Source organism: Heterodontus francisci, chromosome 34 (genome assembly GCF_036365525.1).
Source record: "Heterodontus francisci isolate sHetFra1 chromosome 34, sHetFra1.hap1, whole genome shotgun sequence".
Taxonomy (NCBI): Eukaryota; Metazoa; Chordata; class Chondrichthyes; order Heterodontiformes; family Heterodontidae; genus Heterodontus; species Heterodontus francisci.
The window spans coordinates 4,686,868-4,706,785 of record NC_090404.1 but is presented as its reverse complement, the minus strand read 5'-3'; the positions used below and the strand labels follow the sequence as shown (position 1 = coordinate 4,706,785).

The 19,918-nt window shown below is 40.7% G+C and overlaps 1 pseudogene; it reads left to right on the top strand.

Moving 5' to 3' along the window:
• Positions 1-7,084: 7,084 nt before the first annotated feature.
• On the top strand, positions 7,085-19,771 carry LOC137348938 (Ig heavy chain C region-like; annotated as a pseudogene).
• Positions 19,772-19,918: the final 147 nt, after the last annotated feature.

The window sequence follows — 19,918 nt, the reverse complement described above, 5'->3', positions numbered from 1 at the left end:
ATTACATTAGCCCTTACCTCAGTTCTCATTGCACCAAGTCATAGACGACTCCAGCAGAAAAATTATGATTATGCTAAACTTTTACAAAACACCAGTTGGCCGCAGCTGGAGTATTGTGTTCATTTCTGGGTACCACTTTTTCAGAAGGACTTCAAGGCCTTGGAGATGGTCCAGAGAAATGTTCTAAAATGGTACCAAGGATAAAGATTTCTGTTAGATGGAGAGACTGAAGCAGCAAAGTTTGTTCTGCTGAGAGAAGAAAAGGTTAAAAGGAGATTTCATAGAGATGTTTTGATTTTTTTTTATTCATGGGATGTGGGCATCCCTGCCTAGGCCAGCATTTATTGCCCATCCCTAATTGCCCTTGAAAAGGTGGTGATGAGCTGCCTTCTTGAACCACTGCAGTTCATGTGAGGTAGCTACACCCGCAGTGCTGTTAGGAAGGGAGTTCCAGGATATTGACCCAGCGACAGTGAAGGAACAGCGATATAGTTCCAAGTCAGGATGGTGTGTGATTTGGATGGGAACTTGCAGGTGGTGATTTGATTTTGATTTCCAGCACTGAAACAGGCCTTTCGGCCCACCAAGTCTGTGCCTACCATTAACCACCCATTTATGCCATTCCTCCTCTAATCCCATATTCCTACCACATGCTCACCTATCTCTATATTCCCCTACCACTTACCTATACTAGGGACAATTTATAATGGCCAATTTACCTATTTACCTGCAAGTCTTTTGGATGTGGGAGAACTTGCAAACTCCACACTGGCAGTACCCAGAATTGAAGCCGGGTCGCTGGAGCTGTGAAGCTGCAGTGCTAACTGCTGCGCCACTGTGCCGCCCTGTGATGGTCCCATGCATCTGGTACTCTTGTCATTCGAGGTGGTAGAGGTTGTGGGTTTGGAAGGTGCTGTCTGAGGAGCGTTGGTGCGTTTGATAGAATATGTAAATTGAAAATATTTCCAATGGTAGAACGGTTGATAACGAGAGGACAAAAATTCAAGGTAAATAGCAATATAACCAAAAGCTACGTAGACTTGGATCTTGGAACATGGAGTAGAATCTCCAAATTTGCAGATGACACCAAACGTGGAGGTATGGCAAGTAGTGAGGATGATATATAACGACTGCAACAGGACATAGATAGGTCAGCAGAGTGGACAGACAAGTGGCAGGTGATGCATTTTGGCAGAAGGAAAAGGGAGAGGCAGCATTTACTTAATGGCATAGTTCTAAAGAGTGTACAGGAACAGGGGGACATTGGGATGCATGTGCATTGATCTTTGAAGGTGGCACAACATCTTGAGAGAGTGGTTAGGCAAGCATATGGGATCTTGGGCTTCATAAACACAGGTATTGAGTACAAAAGCAGGGAAGTTACGCTGAACATTTATAAAGCTCAGGTCAGGCCAATGCTGGAGTATTGCGTCCAGTTCTGGTCACCACACTTTTGGAAGCATGTGAGAGTCCTTGACAGAGATTTATTAGAATAGTTCTGGGGATGGAGGATTTTAGTGACAAGGTTAAGTTGGAAAAACTGAGCTTATTCTTCTTCAAACAAAAGAGGTTGAGGGGAGATTAATAAACATGTACAAGATTATGACAGATTTAGGCAAGTTCGAGGTGGAAAATAAAAGCAAAATACTGCAGATGCTGGAAATCTGAAATAAAAACAAGAAATGCTGGATATTCTCAGCAGGTCTGGCAGCATCTGTGCAGAGATAAACAGAGTTAATGTTTCCGGTCAGTGACCCTTCATCAGAACTAACAAATATTAGAAATGTAAAAGTTTTTAAGCAAGTGAAGCGGGGGTGGGGCAAGAGATAACAAAGGTGAAGGTGTTGATAAGATCGGATCACAGAGAATAACTGACCACAAGGTCATGGAACAAAGGCATTAACATACCGTTCTGAGTGTAAATACTGCTGAGTATTTCCAGCATTTCTTGTTTTATTTTATATTAGAGGAGGAAAAGTCGTTCACATTAACTAATGGTACAAGGACTAGGAGACACAGAATGAAGGCTTTGGACAATAGATGCAAGGGGAATATGAAGAGGAACGCTGTAACACAGCGGGTGGTAATGACTTGGAAATTGCTGTCCACAAAGGTGGTGGAAGCAGAGACAATAAATGACTTCAAAAGGAAACTGGATGGTCATTTGAAGGAAATAGACTTGCAGGGCTACGAGGATCGAGTGGGGCAGTGGGGCACTGACTGAAAAGCTCTGTGGAGAGCCAGCATGTACTCAATGGGCCGAATGGCTTCCGTCTGTGCCGTAAATGACTCTCTAATTCTATGAGTCTAGGCGATATGAGGAGGAAGACAAATGACAGAGGAAATTGTTATGATCTGGAATGCAATTCCTGAAAAGGGGGAAGTAGATTGAACAATAACTTTTGAAAGGGAATTTCATAGATATTTCAAATGGAAAAAGAATGCACGGTTTTGGCGAAATAGCAGGGGGGGAGTGGAGTAATTGGATAGTTTGTCAAAGAGCTGGTGCAGTCCTGAAAGGCTGAATGGCCTCCTTCTCAGCTTTATCATTCGAGCAGTGTATGATTTACTTGCTCAATCCATCACTCCTTTTTACAACTATCGTTCGTAAAAAAGACCAAAAATTGTTGCATTTCTCTCGGGCCTTTCACGACCACAGGACGTCTCAAAAACGTTGCAACTAATGAACTACTTGTGAACTACCATCACTGATGCAATGTAGGAAATGCAGCAGCCAATTTGCACACAGCAAGCAGACGAACATGCGAATTGGGAGCAGCAGCAGGCCACTCTGCCCCTCCAATAACAGCAATACGACAATGACCAGATAATCTGTTTCGTGAGGTCGGTTGAAGGATAAATACTGATCAGAACACCTGGTAGAACTCACCAGCACTTGTTCGAAATAGTGCCATGGGATCCTTCACACCTGAGAGAGCAGACAGCGCCTTGGGTTCTTTTCCCATCCGAAAATCGATACCTCTGACAGTGCAGCAGTCCACTGTAGTTCCAATGTAATTTTTGTGCTCAGGTCCTGGAGTAGAACATGAAACTGGGACCTGCAAACGCAGTGGGGAGAGTGCTACCAACCATGCCACGGCTGATGGTCAAGGGTCATTGCTCATTAAAATATAGATCAAGGAGGAATAAGTAAATGGAACTCCAGGCATTCAACAGTTAAACTTCCATTATAGATACAGTGTTAAATCAGGCAGAGTCCGGACCTCTCAGGTCATTCCCCCATATGGTTCAGAACGGCAGGTAGTCAGTACAGTGAACAGGAGGAAATTCTTTTCTAAACTTTGCCAGTTTTGATGAAAGGTCACAGACCTGAAACGTGAACTTTGCTTCTCTCTCCACAGATGCTGCCAGATCTGCTGAGCTTTTCCAGCACTTTTTGTTTTTGTTATAGTTAGTACATTCAATGTCTGTGGGTGTGACCTTGAATCCAACACGAGAATAACTCTGCCATTCTGGGAATTGTATTATTCGAACAATTTTTAATTTGTTCCTGCGATGTGGGCGTCGCTGGATAGGCCAGCATTTATTGCCCATCCCTAATTGCCCTTGAACTGAGTGGCGGGCTAGTCCATTTCAGAGGACAGTTAAGAGTCAACCACATCGGCGTGGGTCTGGAGTCACATGTAGTCCAGAACAGATAAGGACAGCACATTTCCTTCCCTGAATGACAATAGTGCATCAGATGGGTCTTCACAACAATCGACAATGATATCATGGTCACCCATTTTTGATCGACAAGGGAATCAAGGGTTATCAGGGATTGGTTGCGGAAGGTTTCGGGTCAAGCAAGAAAGTGGTGTTAAGACCACAACAAGATCAGCCATGATATTCTTAAATGGCGGAGCAGGCTTGAGCGGCTGAAGGGCCTACTCGTGCCCATATTTCTCATGTTCTTATAACAGGGACCCTAAACCATCAGCCTCAGTAAATCTCACTGATGTACTGAACTCGTGAACAATAGTGCATGAATGGACTAAATGGAGAGGCTCTGGGGAATGTGGCTGAAGGAGTTAAGGACATTTGAATTTGGGACCACAGTGTGCGATACCCACATGATATATTTCACTGTGGCCAAAGACTTACAATGAATATATGGCGGTAAAGAAAGTTACAGTTTATTCTCCTTTTATCTGTGTTCTTTAGAATGGTTTGACTGGACCAGTATAACAGAGGAATAAGTATTTACAGAGGGAAGTGAAAAATGTATCCAATGATTTTCTATATTGCTGATGTGTTTGAAGTAATTCGAGTTGAGTGCTTTGATGTACATGAAAGGACCACATGTTCAGAAATATTACAATCGTCCCTTCATAACCCAGTCATATTCTCCCTTTATATCTTTGTGATAAATGTGCCCCATTAGTCCAGATACCGCAGGGATATCGCCAGGCTTCTCTTTGTGAATTGATCTCGTTACTTCTGGATATCCAAGGGATTGAAATGATCCAGAAAATCAGGTAGAACTGGAAGGTGTCAAAGTAATGTAAATGAAATAAAGAGGCGGCTTCCTGTTAAGAATCGTCAATCACAAAGATGTGGTTGTAGAACAGCATCTTTCAGGCCCATCTATCTATCTGTCCATCAGTTCATTCCACACATCCATCAATCTGTTCATCAGTACGTGAAACAAAACGTTTAGACATTCAGGAAATCTCTTCTGCTCTGTGCCAAACCTTCCCTTTTATTCTATTCCTCACCAACTCCACCACTTTCACACAGCCTATTACATGTCTAACCTTTGCCAGTTCTGATGAAAGTTTTTGGAGAAGCAAACAGCACTGAAACCGGCCCTTCGGCCCACCGAGTCTGTGCCAACCAACAACCACCCATTTATACTAATCCTATGTTAATCCCATATTCCCTACCACATACCCACATTAGGAGTAATTTACAATAGCCAATTTACCCATCGACCTGCAAGCCTTTGGCTGTGGGAAGCAACCAGAGTACCCGGCAGAAGCCCACGCGGTCACAAGGAGAACTCCACACAGGCAGTACCCGAATCCAGGTCACTGGAATTGTGAGGCTGCAGTGCTAACCACTGTGCCACTGTGTCGCCTACTGCACAAACGTTAAACGTTAACTCTGTTTCTTTCTCCACAGTTGCTGCCGGACCTGCTGAGTATGTCCAACACTTTTCACTTTGATGTCAGATTTTCAGCATCAGCAGTATTTTGCTTTCATTCAGCCATCCAACTAGCTAGTCATCCCTGCATCGTTGCAGCTATGTCTCCATCAACGCAAACAATCATATTTATCAATTACAGAATGTATTTTCTCTCTGAGGCCCACACTAACTAACTATCTATCTATCTATCTATCTATCTATCTATCTATCTATCTATCTATCTATCTATCTATCTATCTATCTATCTATCTATTACAATGTTATGATATGCTGCACAGTTCCTCAGACTGTTGGTCCTAAAAGGGTGTCTGAGACAGTGGATATATTTCCTTTGCTGAGAGATGGGAACAGTTCACCTCGGCAAGCAACTGAAAAAAATAAAATTAACTCCAGTATTGTTGCTGGGCAGATTTGTTTATCAATAGGCCTCATTGACAATGGTAAGGGTTTGAAGTTGGTTTGTAGCCAAGCGGTCAGTAATGAGGAAACAGATCTTTGATTTACTGCACAGAACCCCAGATGCTTCCTGTAAATGACATTGCTGTTTGAGTCTCCCTGATGACAGTCGGCTGGGTTGGTGCCAAATACTGTGTGGGGCAGATTAGTGTGAATATGAATGGACAAAGGTGGCATTTAACCATTTAAATATTAACTATTCTGCAGCGCTCTTACAAAAAATAAATCATTTCACGGTATCACGTCTAAAGGATGATTTTCGGTAAACTCACTGCTCATATCATTATAAACTGGGAGCGCAAAATAATAAATTGACATGTGACAATTCAATAGTATTCTGAATCATTAAAACCATTTATTTCTACTACATGAAGTTGTAGAGAGAGATTTTAATGACCCTCACATCCACATCGGAAATAGAAAATTGGGAATCGTCAAGTAAATAATGAAATAGGTGGAATTGCTCTGAACCCGCTGCATTTCCATGAATTTTCTCACAGAGCTGTGTATCACATTCAAACGATAAAGTCTCTTTCATTACTGATAACAGCTGCGGACAGTTTAATGTCTGATAATTTGGATTGCATATCCATCCCTCTCAGTGGAGATATCAGTGGTTAGAGAAATGCCCAGTTTGTGATCCGTTTCCACAACAAATAATTGTGATATTTTGCAGCAAAGCTTTAAGTCCTGATGTACTGTGTTCCTGATACCAGTCAGTTATTAATGTTAGCTGCAATAATCTGGGTATCAGGGATAGATTTCCTGATCACCGTATTGATTCTGATTCACTAGATTCTCTTTTTCAAAAGCTGATATGAATTTTACGTGACAAGGCAAGCGGACTTCTGTATTTGGTAATTTTTAAAGGAATGGCGTCGAGTCATGGTGAGGAGCAGCTCGAGAAATGCAGACAGAGAGAGAGACTTGTATAATACGAGGCGTTTCTATTCATTCTGATCCTAAATCGTATAACTACAGCCAGTCAAATTGAAAATAGAATCACTTTACTCATGTCCCGCATTTAATTGCATAACTTGATAACAATTCAAATTATTGGGGATACTTCACTGGTATTGATCGAGGGGATAGATAACGGGAGATGAATTGATACATACTATCAGTAACTTTTGACCTTGGTAACGTAATTTAATCTTAGTGATTCACATCCCCTGTGATGAGTTGAGGAAATAAAGGAATTTAATTCACAGTCCACAATGCAATTGTTTATTACTGACACATTCTTCACTGCAACAGTTCCATTTAGTACCAAGTAACACATTGCATTGAAACCACACAGCCGATTGACTATCCCTGGATACAGATAAAAAGTTCGCATTTAATAATAACTCAGTGTAATGATATGAGTCCATTCTGTTGATGATGTGGAAGGTGGGACGTGGATCCAGTTACCGCCTCCATAAGGGAATCTATAGGCGGCGCCTGTAACCTCGCCCCCTTCTGCCGGGTACTTAAATGCAGGTCACTGGGACCGCAATACAACAGTGCGGGAGCCAGTTTGCTCAGTGAGTTCTTGTCAGAACCATTTTCCCCGAATTGCCAGAAGGATGAGGTTGGCGATTTCTCTCAGTCTGTTGCTGGTTTTCTTATCCCGTGAGTAGTTTTTACTATCCGAGTCTCTCACTAATTGGATCAGTGATAGTCTTTCTCTGAAATATTACAGAGTCAGGAATCATTTCACCAGGATTAATTCTCGGGGTTTTTGATATTTTTTACAGGTGTCCATTCGGATATCGTGTTGACTCAGCCAGAGGCAGAGACCGGGAAACCCGGAGGCTCCCTGAGACTGACCTGTAAAACCAGCGGGTTCACTCTTGGCAGCACCTGGATGAGCTGGGTCCGGCAGGTTCCCGGACAGGGGCTGGAGTGGCTGGTTAGCTATGCTAGTTCATCCAGCAACTACTACGCCCCAGGGATTAAAGATCGATTTACTGCGTCCAAAGACACTTCAAAAAACATTTTCGCTTTGGACATGAAGAGCCTGAAGACTGAAGACACCGCTATATATTACTGTGCAACAGACCACAGTGAGAGGAACCAGGGCTGGACATGTACAAGAACATATGGAGAGAGAATTCGATAACTTCCATCATAAACTGACGGTCAGTAATTTTATTAAATACAATGTTAACGGCAGAGTTCAGAACCAGGCCATAGACCGTCTCTCACACAAGTAGCACAGTGAAAATTCAATGGTATAAATCTAAGACACGAACCGAAGTACTGATGAGTAATTTTGGCTGTGCTGATTTTTAATATTAATAGTATCAGCAATTGCAAATCTGGATAAGATGCTAGTTTTAATGTGACTGATATCTGGAGGGAGTTACTTGGAGCTGGGTTCAATTCCTACTGCATGGTGTAAACATTTGGATATATTCTGAATTAGATCAGAAGTGAATTTTTATTTGAAGTGAATATTGGGAGGCAGTACTGAACAGACAGTGAGTGCAGTATTTGTGCAGGTTAGTGTCACTGTGGGTACTACAGTGGGTCACGGTGCTGTACAGAGCGAGTTCTTCATACAAAAACCCCAGACAGGGAGTTTGCTCAAACCAGCGATCACTAACGCAGCAGATGGTCCGTAAACAATGAGGATTAAATATAAAATTGGGGAAATACAATATAGATTTGTAAAATTGTATAGAAGTCTCCTGCTTTATTAATATTGACTGTCACGCTAAATCAGCACAGATGGTTCAGAAATATTCCGATCTCTTTATAAATATAATGACTGGTATAAACTGAACTTTCTCACTGATGTCCTCTTAGGGGGATCGCAATCATGTTTTTGAGATCGCTGTGAAATGTAAACTCTGTATTTTACAGTTAACAGTCCGCCACAGTATTTGACACGGTTTGTCTCACTGTGCTATACTGGGTGGCACAGCAGTTACTGTCAATACAAAAACTCCCTCAGCACTAATTGATGAGTCTGGGTCAGTGCTCGCTTTAACAATCCAACTATATATACAGTGAAGTACTATTTGTGTCCAGCACTGTCCTCCTAGCACGGTTTATTATGGATAAATGGATTAATTATTCATTCATCAGTTAGTGATTTCAATAATTGCTGATATGTTACTGTGTGAAATATAAAACATCAGGGAAATTTATAAAGAGTGAAAAGAATTATTAACGCAGTTATAATTTTACAAAGAACCATCAAGATTTTATTTTGCCTCTGGAGTGTGGATATTTAAAATAATAATGGATTTCTCACTATTCTGTGCAGAGCCGGTTATTGTGTGACCCAGCCCAGGGAATGTAACACTGTGACTATCTTGAGTACTGGGGACAAGGGACCATGGTGACGGTGACTGCAGGTAAGAAACATACATTTATTCATTAACTGTTTTATTTGTGTTTTTAATTTTATATTTCTGTTTTTTGTCATGATACATTCGTTCACTGAAAAGTGGATTTGGTGGATTCTATATTGCGAATTTGTTGCAATGTTTTATGTGATTCTGCTGCTAAGGGATTAAAGAACTTAATGGTTTCTTTACACACGGTACTGTTGAAGGATTCAGCTCCAGATTGATGTGATTTGGTGTTTATTTGTTGATGAGACTGAGTGTTTGGGCTACTTTAAATACCAAACTGTTTGGTATTTAAACCGTTTGACGTTTCTGCAATGTTTAATCTGGGTGACATCTAGTTGCTGCAGGTTTTCTGATCGAATAGAAACAATAAGTCTTTAAATATGTTTGAAATAAAATTATGCAGAAAGCTTCAGTGGTCAAAAATAGCCTTCTGATATTTTGATCTATTTTTATTTGTGGTAATTAAATTGCTATCTATCAATCTACTGCTTACGAATGCTCATATGTAATACAATAAATTTTGATGTAATTATGAATTACATAAATAACAAATTTGCAGCTTTGGCCAGATTTACATTAATATAACGTCACTTTTAATAATGCAGTGATATCAGGCAATATCAATGAAATATGCTACAGAATCAATATTAATTTATTAAACATGCTCTCTGTACTAACAAATCTGCTGCCATTATTTTATATATTTGGTAATTCAGAGACAGGCAGGCTCGGTGGATTCTGTATTGAGATTTTTTTTTGGGATGTTACATTTGATTCTACTGAAAGTGATTGTGGAATTAAGCTGCTTCGCCTTGAAACGCACTGAGGTGGGATTCAGCCCCTCAGTGATGTGAGTTGGAGGTTATCTGCTGAGGAGAGTGTGTCTCTGTGTTACAAAGTAAAATTTGTAAAACTATTTGGCGTTTCTGCTTTGTTGAACCCGGGTGACACCGAGCGGCTGCAGGTTTTCTGATCAAATGGATACATTCTATTTGTTTGAAACTGCTTCAAAGACGATTCGAAAGCCGGATAACAGGCAGATTTCAGAAATAAAAAAAAAGATATTTCAAGGCATTTAAAAAAATTTAAATGATAATTGCAGATTGAACTGTTAAGCCATGGTTTGTAACGCTCCTTCAATCCGTGAAATGTTACTGCAATTACAAACTTAATAAGTAGCAGGTTTGCAGATTGGAGAGTAAAATTAATACAATTCAAACAATTATAATGCGGCAATATGTCCTCATATAAACCAAATACGCTTTCATATTAAGATCGATTCATTATTCATGAATCGTCTTTTACAGTTCTGGTGTGCCAAGCGCACAATTGTCGTGACCGGAAAACTTTATGACTGGAGACTATTTTTAATTGTGCTTGAAATTATTTCAATAAGAGTGTACTTATTCCAGTGCTGTTTTCAGGTTAATGAGCGCTTTTAAATTAATTGTGATATTCCTGATTAAAACAGGTGAATGTCAGCTTGTATTTACTTACAACTTAAATAGGCGTTGTAAATTGCAGTTTGTCAGTGCAATCTATCTGTCCGGTTATTACATTCTTTGAGTTCATGTTCTTCCATGTTCTTTCTTCAATGTCATTTGTTGTTGGATAGTGAGATAATTATCACTAATTTAATATTAACCATTTTCCTGGGACAAGAGGTCAATGGCAGTCAAAGAATTGTGCATATGATTTTATTTAAATTGAAGAAACTTGCAGACTGCGTGAGGCTAAAGACAAACAAATAACACCTGGAAATTCAAGCAGATTCAATTAATTACAAAAGTTTAATGTTAGTTTTGAATTCAGTAACAACATCCTGTCTCCCATAGTTGTGCTGCACGCAGGATGGAATGATAGATAAAGAACAGATTATACCTGAGAGTTATGCTTAATTCTTAATAAATATTAAATTGATCCGCCAAATCTCGGCTACATTTGCTCATTAGGTTTCAATGTCACAGATGATTTGAAAGAGTTGTTTTCGTCCAGTTTTGCAGTGATCATTTTGGAACTTCTTTCAATAAAAATCAAAATATATTTTGCAATTAATTTGTGAATTACGGGAGTAAAATCTAAAAACATCGTGTGATTAAATAGTGGCAGCATAGTTACTGATCGCAAAGTGCCCGGATGTTTTAGATATTTTATCTCATATAGTTAAGATTTATAACGATATTTAAACACGGGAGAGCTGCTTTCACAAACAGGCCATGTTGCAGCCCAGTTAGTGACATGTGACCCCGGCCAGGCTAAATCCATTGTGTGAAATACTCGCTGAGAATGGAAGGAGCTTATAAAATATCAACGCATTCAGATACCTGCGCAGTTTACAAGTTTGTAGAGAGAAAGCAGGGCGGGACTAGAAGTTATTGTTCATTTTAAATTATTGCACTGTGATTCGATTTCAGCATGAAGTAATATATTTGTCTGAAGGTTTTCATCTATTAATATGACGTTAATTATTTAATACTGATAAAGTGTCATAATGACTTAATTAAAACTCCATTAATTCACAAGGTGCCAGGCAGAAACTGGTCTTGAAGTAATATTAAATAATTTATTTATTTTTATTTATTTATAAATGATAAGTGCAGTATAAAATCAGCTAACATGAATATTAGCTTAGAATATAATAGTGCTAATTCACTAAACATAAATGACCTCCCACAATTCAATAGTATACTTGCCAGGATTCCAATGAGTGCAAAGTCTCAAGAATCGGAGAGTTTAATTCATTATGTCTGGCAATAACTTAGAGAACAATACATTTCTTACTCAGCTGTTCTCAGCTCAATCAAGTATCACCGCAGATTTTAATGAATTAACTTTGAGCAGTGGTTCAACTAATTTTTTTTGTAAAATTGAATTATGAAATTGTGTCAAACCAGTGGGTAATCAGTTTGCAAGATACATATCTCCTGATTTTCTAAATTCTTACTCTGTCACTGAGTTCTGGTTATGGACATCTAATTTTCCTGAATGTGTATTCTTCTGATGTACTCATTTTAAGCGAAACTTTCTAACATGCTTTTAAGATTGTAAACAGACAGGGAGAAACATTTGGAGGTCGAAGGGAGTTTTTGAAATGAATATCAGTTTAATTTCAAAGAGTATACAGATTTGGAGTGGTCACAATTTGACAATTGATGAACTAGAATCAAACAGCTTCATTGAAATTGACAATTGAACAGATCTAACTGCTGACAGCCCGATTGTTGCACCGTTTGTGTCTGTTCTGTTGCTGTGCGCCTGCTCACTGTGTCAGGACGAGGAATCCTCCCTGCAGGTTGCAAACAGACTGGTTCGTTTCATTTCAAGGAGTGCAACTTGATCCATTTAATTAAGAAACTTGTACCCCCGAGAAACCTAAAAGTTTGACTTTAAGTTTGATGAGGCGCCTCAGCAATGAGATCATAATTCCAGTCTGTGGCAGTCAGAAATAACAGTTCAGAGACACAACAGACGGACTGTAGAAGGAGATTTGGTCAGTTTGTAATCAGTAATGTACCTCCCTTGGGAGTGATTGATTCGGCAATGCGGAGAAAGTTTTACTGTATATTTAATCTATATTGTAACTGTCCTGGGACTACTTGATGGGGACAGCGTAGAGGGAGGAATTACTCAGTATCTAAACCGGATTGAACCTGTCCTGGATATATTTGATGGGACAGCGTAGAGGGAATTTTTATTTTATATTAAACAGATGGTGGACCTGACCCAGAGTGACAGTGTAGTGTAGAGGCAGCTTTCTACGGAATTTAACACTTGCGATGTCTGAGATTACAACTCATGATATTGCCGTATAGATGGATCTTTACTTTGCAGCTTAACTGTCCTGTACCTGATCTGAGAATGTTTTCCCCACAGTGTTCAAGGAATCTCAATGTGCATCAAACTCATAAGCTGTGAGTCCTCGACCCAGATATATGAATATAAATTATTCAATTGTCCAGATGAAACAACGCACATGAATTGATTTTAATAATAATTCTTGGCCATATTTTAATGAATTAATAATATTTAAACATATTAAGTTTCAGATAATTATTGAATGAGATTGGCCTGATTTTGAGTGCACTTTCAGAACAAACAGTTTCAGGAAGTGATTGTAACGCTCCAGAGACCAACGCCTGTTCTGATCTGATGGGAGACTGGACGTTATTTTGGCACTTTAAATGGAGATAGTGGAGACTCCCGCTCCGAATAACCATCATGATATTCTCATGTTTGAAATCATTATTTAGTTCAAGTATTTTCAAAAGGTGACAGTCAGTGATAAACTCTGGTGAGAGGCAATTATTGGATTGTGTCACAGCAGAGGGCACACAGCCGCTGAAGTAAGCTCTTGTGAAATTTTTGAAGTGAAACAGTGAGCTTGCAATCAATGTCAATCACAATATGCTTTAAGTCTCTGACAGTATCTGATTGACTCATTTGAATAAAATCGCTCAGAACCTCTTATTTTAAAAACCCTCTTTCATTATAAAAAGCAACAAAATATATGTCACAGAGATGTTAAAATTTATGAAGCTTTTCGTCCCATTAAATTGGGGATAACTAATACTACTGAGTCGGGTAGAATGATGGAAAGTTCTCGCAGAGAATTTGGCCATTCAGCCCGTCATGCCTGTGTTAGCTCTCAAAGCGCTCTCCAATTTAATCTGACAAGCCAGTTTTTCCCTCATAGCCACGCAAATTAATGTTCTTCAAGGATATGTCCGGTTGCACCTGCAGAGAAGCTGCACAGACACGACGGGCTGAATGGCCTCCTTTTGTGGTGTAATCGTTCGATGCATCTGTGAAAAGCCCCCTCTGTCAGGAAAGAAACCACTTTCCGCAGCCACCACCCGCCCACGCTCGTTTTTGACAATTAATTATTTTGTTACTGACCCACTTTTCAGAGGAAATAGTTTTTCCTTATCTGCTCTATCAAAACAACCCATAATTTTGAACATAACTAATCGGTAACCGCCTAATGAGAACAATTATCTCGTATAATAACTCTATATAACTGAACTCCCTCATTCCTGGCATCAGTCTGGTAAACTCCCTCGACACTCCCCACAAAGCCTTGACATCCTTTCGAAAGTGTGACGGCCAGAATTGTGCAAAAATACTCCAGCCTAATTAGTGATTAGTAATACTTTAATATGACTTCCTGTTTTTTTGTAATTCGTACTCCATTTTACAAGACCAAGTATTCCATTCGCTTTCTTAACGACCTTGAAAAAAAACATTGTGAAAATGCAACTCTGGTCCCTCTACATTTCTACCCCTTGAATATCCAACCATTTAGATTGCATTAATTTTCCGTGTTGTCCCTCAAAAGTTCCAGCACTTCACATTTAACCGCATGAAATTGTATTTGCTCTGTCTCTGAACATTTCACCTGCCCATGTCCTTCTGAACTCTGATACTATCCTGCTCACTATTTGTTTAGTATCGTCTTTGACCTTCGAAATTCTACGCCCCATACCCAATACCACGTCATTATATTTAACAAAAATAATAATGACCCTATGACCAACGCAAGGGGGGATCACAATGCTTAATTCTCTCCAGTCAGAAAATCATTGGTTCACCGTCACTCTCTGTTTCCTATACCTGAACAGGTTACTAAGACCCCTTTAATCCATGCGCTTCCATTTTCCGAATGTTCTCTTACGTGACATTTGAAAGCCCATATGTCCTACTGTTGCGCTAGCATAACCAGCATCCTCTTTCACATCATATTGGTGAGCGAGCTTCCAATATCTGACCCATAGGCCTCAGGTGTTTGAATTATCCGCACAAATCAGAAGTGAGAGTTGACCATGTCAGCAATAACACTTCAGGAACTTTTGTCCTTCCTTCCATGGAACCGACTGATATTCACTCGATTTATAATGTTTAAGTAATGACAATATCAGATATTTGTAGAATATTTGTAGAATAGTCCTGATGTTCACATTATGGTCGGTGCAAGCAGCAAGAAGATGTGTCTGTAACGACACAGTCAGCAACACCAGTTCTCACTGGTGAGGGGTGGGAAGATACTTTGGAAAGTTAAATGGACCGTTTAAAGTGCATCAGTCCAAATGACCGATTTTTACGAATCGGATCTAATTCGGTTTATTATTTGAGTTGGAGGGAGAAGCAAACTCCAGAGAATCCATTCAGTCGAATAATATCGAACAGAAGTCACAATCTTCAAGTACTGAAAAGGAAAGTGATAGCTTAGAGTCATTGCCGAGTCATTAAAAATTTTAATTCCAGAAACTAGGCTGTGTAAAAATTCCCCTCTGAAATCTGTGTACGAAATGATTCAGTCCATATTTTAAAGTAGACTTCAACTATTTATTGTAAAAGTTCTTCACTATTATAGGAACATAGAAGATTAAAATGAAGTCTGGTGAGGTGTTTTGAATAATGAATGTTTTATACAGAAATTCAGATACCAATTTGCCCAGATCAGTGAGTTGGTCTGTAGAGGACACTGATTTAAAATCAGCGTCAAAAGAATGAAGGAAGAGTGTATGAATCTACTTTTCTACACAGGGGGTTGTTAGGATCTGGAATGTCCTATCAGAAAGAGGGCTGTAAACAGAATCTAAAATAGCTGGATAAAATTAAATTTTGAAAAGATTAGGAATTGGAAGGTCAGCGGGATCGCTGGAGTGATCTTTCACAGGCCTGATGGACCGAATGGCCTTCTTCTCAGCTATCATGTCTATGAATTTATCACCCAGGGTCATAAGCATGCTCAGATGTATTGTAGGTTTTTATGGGAAAGTAATGGTATGAATTTGCCTTGTATTCAAGTTTACAGTATTAAGTTCATTTTACAAGCACGCATTCCAATGGCACTTTTTCAGAGTAGTTGCTATATTTTTGGAGGGGGAGTGGGAGTTGGGGGGGCGGGGTGGTCTGCTGGTGGTGGGGAGGGTTGCTGGGAGGAGGTGGAGGTGCGGAGAAACCCAGCAGTCAATTTGCAGAGAAGAAATTTCCAAAAACTAAATGCCGCATGTTTTTTGACCAAGTGTTGTTGATTTAGAAATAAATATTGGCCGAACAAAGTGGGGAAACTCCTCTTTCAGTTTAATCCAATGAAAAATACCTCATTCAGATAACTTCAAAAGGCTCTTACTTTTGTAATGTGACAGGTCCTGAAAGAGAGGTGTGTTCCTGACCAGGGGACCGACAGGTGATGAACACCAAATGATGTAACTGATCGCAGCTCAAATGCGGATGAAGGTTTTAATCGGAAAATATTGGAATCAGTTTCCAGCTGGAGTCGAATTGCGAGATGTCTGGTTACTTAATAAGCATGAATCACAGTCTAACTTGTTCAATTTGCCATTCTTTCCTAGCGACACCGTCTCCCCCAACTCTTTACGGCCTGTGCTCCTGTGAACAACCCAACACCGATGGCTCCATGGCCTACGGCTGTTTGGCGATGGACTACATCCCCCAAATCACCAGCGTTTCCTGGAAGAAAGGTGAAGAACCGATCACCACTGGTTTGAAGACTTACCCGTCAGTGCTGAACAAGAAGGGAACCTACACCCTGAGCAGCCAATTAACCATCACTGAGTCAGAGGTGGGAAGCAGCAAAATCTACTGCGAGGTTCGACGCGGAGAGTCGCTCTGGATCAAGGAAATTCCAGGTTAGTGTTGTGGAAACTGTGGAAAAACAGAAAAGCTAGAAGGATCTTGTGTAGAACATTGGCTATTCCACATTTAGAGTGTTGTGCACAGTGCAGACCCCTGGAAACATCAGTTAGTGCCTGCTTGATGCAAATAACCTGTTAAAATATAAGAACAGTTTGTATTAGTTATTAATTTCTTCTCGAAATGTCTAACATGTTTTTTCTTGAAGATTGTAAAGGTGACATCGTCCATCCAACTGTTATCCTCACCCAGACTTCCAGTGAAGAAATCACAAGCAGCAGATTTGCAACTGTCGTGTGTTCAATCATCGATTTCCATCCAGAAGCAATAACCGTGAGTTGGTTGAAGGATGGACATCCCATGGAATCGGGCTTCGTCACCTCTCCCGCCTGTGAAACGAACGGGAACTTCTCAGCGACCAGTCGGCTGACAGTCCCCGCTCGGGAATGGTTCACCAACACGGTCTATACCTGCCAGGTCTCCCATCAAGCGGCCACCCAAAGCCGAAACATCACCGGATCTCCAGGTAAGATGCACAGTCCCAGGAAGCTCCACACCTTTCTGTACTCCATGTTACTGAAAGTCAGGAATTTATTGGAGTTAGTACAAAGAACAATTTCTAAATCGCCATCGTGCAGTTTTTATGTGTTATTTGGCTGTGAGTTTAGGATTTAGAAATTAGAAATTAGGATTGCTCACGGTTCAACATGTCATCACATCATGAAAGAATGTTTAGCTCTACTGTGATGTCATATAGTGAGTGAGGTGGCCTGTATATCAGCTTGATCCTGAATGGGCTAATCATACACGGAGCAGCAATCGGCATCTGGAACCCTTTCTTGGTAACGGCCTCGGAATCAGGTGCCAGAAAGAGCATCTACCCTATTTAGAAAACTGTGTTCAATTCTGGACTGCAGAGCACAGGAAGAATGTATTGGCCTTGGGAGTGGTGCAACAAGAATTGACCATAATGATAACGGGGCTGATCGGGTTAAGTTAAGAGGACAGGTTTCACAGGCCAAACTGGTATTGCTTTGAGGATAGAAGATTAAAGGGTGATCTAATTGAGGTGGTTAAGATGTTTACTGGAATTGATGGAGTCAATGGAGAAAAATATTTCCTCTGGTGAGGAACTTCAGAACAAGGGGGCATAACCTTCAGATTAGACCATGGTCATTCAGGAATGATATCAGGAAGGGAATATTCACACAGTAGATAGCGGTAATCTGGAATTCTCTCCCCCAACTCGCTTTAGAAGCTTGACATCTATTGAAAACTTTAATGTTGCGAGTGATAGATTTCTGACAGGTAAGGGTATTAAGGGTTATATATGGGTAAACAGAATTAAGATACAATTCAGACATCGTGTAATTGAATGGCGGAACGCAGCTCGAGGGGCTGAATGCACACTCTTATTCTTATGGTCTTATTACAGTCCTGTGGTCAGATCGCCTTCTAACTCCAGGCCGACACATGAGAAATACTCACTCGTGGCAGATATTAGAAAACTATCTCGTCCAGTATTGCGAATTATTCCTCACCACAGAAAAACAAAAACCTTGGGACTGCATTTTACCGACCTTTCGCCCCTCCTCTGTCTGGTTGCTGAACATTTTCATCTCCCCAAATATACTGACAAGGCACCAGAACATTAACTTTGTTTCCAGTTGGTCCGAAAATTCGTAATTTCATTCGTTTTGAGCCAGTATGAATTTCATGTGTAGCTCATGTCCTCGGGTGACAGAGCCATTATATTCAGCAGAGATGTGATCCGCTTGGATGTCCCTGAATTTACAAATCGTTGCCCTTCCCATGAACGACAGTGTTGAAGTGAAAGGTGTTTTTCCCCTCCTGAAGAAAGTGATAGTTAAATACTCGCGTCCTGATCCTGAAGATGGAGATTTCTTTGACTCTCATTTCTGTTCTGCAGATTCTTCCGAGTGCAATCATCCAGTAATTAAACTACTGCCACCATCAATAGAACAGGTCTTACTGGAGGCGACGGTCACCTTAACCTGCGTCGTGTCTAATGCTCCTTATGGTGTCAACGTGTCCTGGACACAAGAACAGAAGCCTTTGAAATCAGAGATTGCCGTCCAACCCGGAGAGGATCCCGACAGCGTGATCAGCACTGTAGACATCTCGACACAAGCCTGGCTGAGTGAGGCTGTGTTCTACTGTGTGGTGAGCCATCAGGATCTGCCGACTCCTCTCAGAGATTCCATCCACAAGGAAGGTGAGCAATGTGATTGAAGCAATAAGTCAGAGGTTGTGCTTCTTGCCGGTGTTTGTGCAAGGCCCAATTAAGTGGTTGAATGGATTACGCTGATACTTTAATTGTAATTCACTATTGAACCTCCCTGGGGCCAGAGGTGATGCATTTCAGGTGATGCTAGATACGTAGATTATGGAGAAAGGAATAGAAAGAGCTGAAGTAAGGTGGGAGGAGGTCCGTGTGCAGCATAAACACCAGCATAGGCTAGCTCGTCCTAATGGCCTGCTCCTGTGCTGCATGTTCTATGTAATTTTCCAGTCAAATCCTTTATGTTCTCGGCGAGCAGGATTGCAGCGCCTCTGCGCCGGCTGGAAAACAGCACAGGCCCCAGAGAGGAAAAGGAAAACCTTCACAATTTCTCTCACATTTAACCACCGGTGTCATTGTCTCTGAAATTGTCTAGTTTATTGACATTTATTTTAATTTTTCAGCATGGAAAGATCTGCGGGAACCGTCTGTGTCTGTTCTCCTGCCCCCAGCAGAAGAAGTCTCCGCAGAGAGGTTCCTCTCCCTCACCTGCTTAGTGAGAGGTTTCTCCCCCCGAGAGATCTTCGTCAAGTGGACTGTCAATGACAAGTCGGTGAATCCCGGCAACTACAAGAACACCGAGGTGATGGCGGAGAACGACAAGAGCTCCTACTTCATCTACAGCCTGTTATCCATTGCAGCGGAGGAGTGGGCCAGCGGCGCTTCTTACTCCTGTGTGGTGGGACATGAAGCGATCCCCTTGAAGATCATCAACAGAACAGTTAATAAATCCAGCGGTAAACCGAGTTTTGTGAACATTTCCCTTGCACTGTTGGACACCGTTAATTCATGTCAATGAGAATTTCTCGATTGCATTTCAATTCTTAAATAAAAAAACACAATAAAGACCTTTTCTTCCAATCGCGATTTAAATACACAACAGCTCAATGAATTGGGCTTCACACATTTGCTAAGTGTAGGTCTTTTCATCAAAGCATGATATTTGCAGGTCTCGGGCCCAAGTCTTGTCCAACCAGTGTTTCCAGCACATATTAATTCACAGAGTAA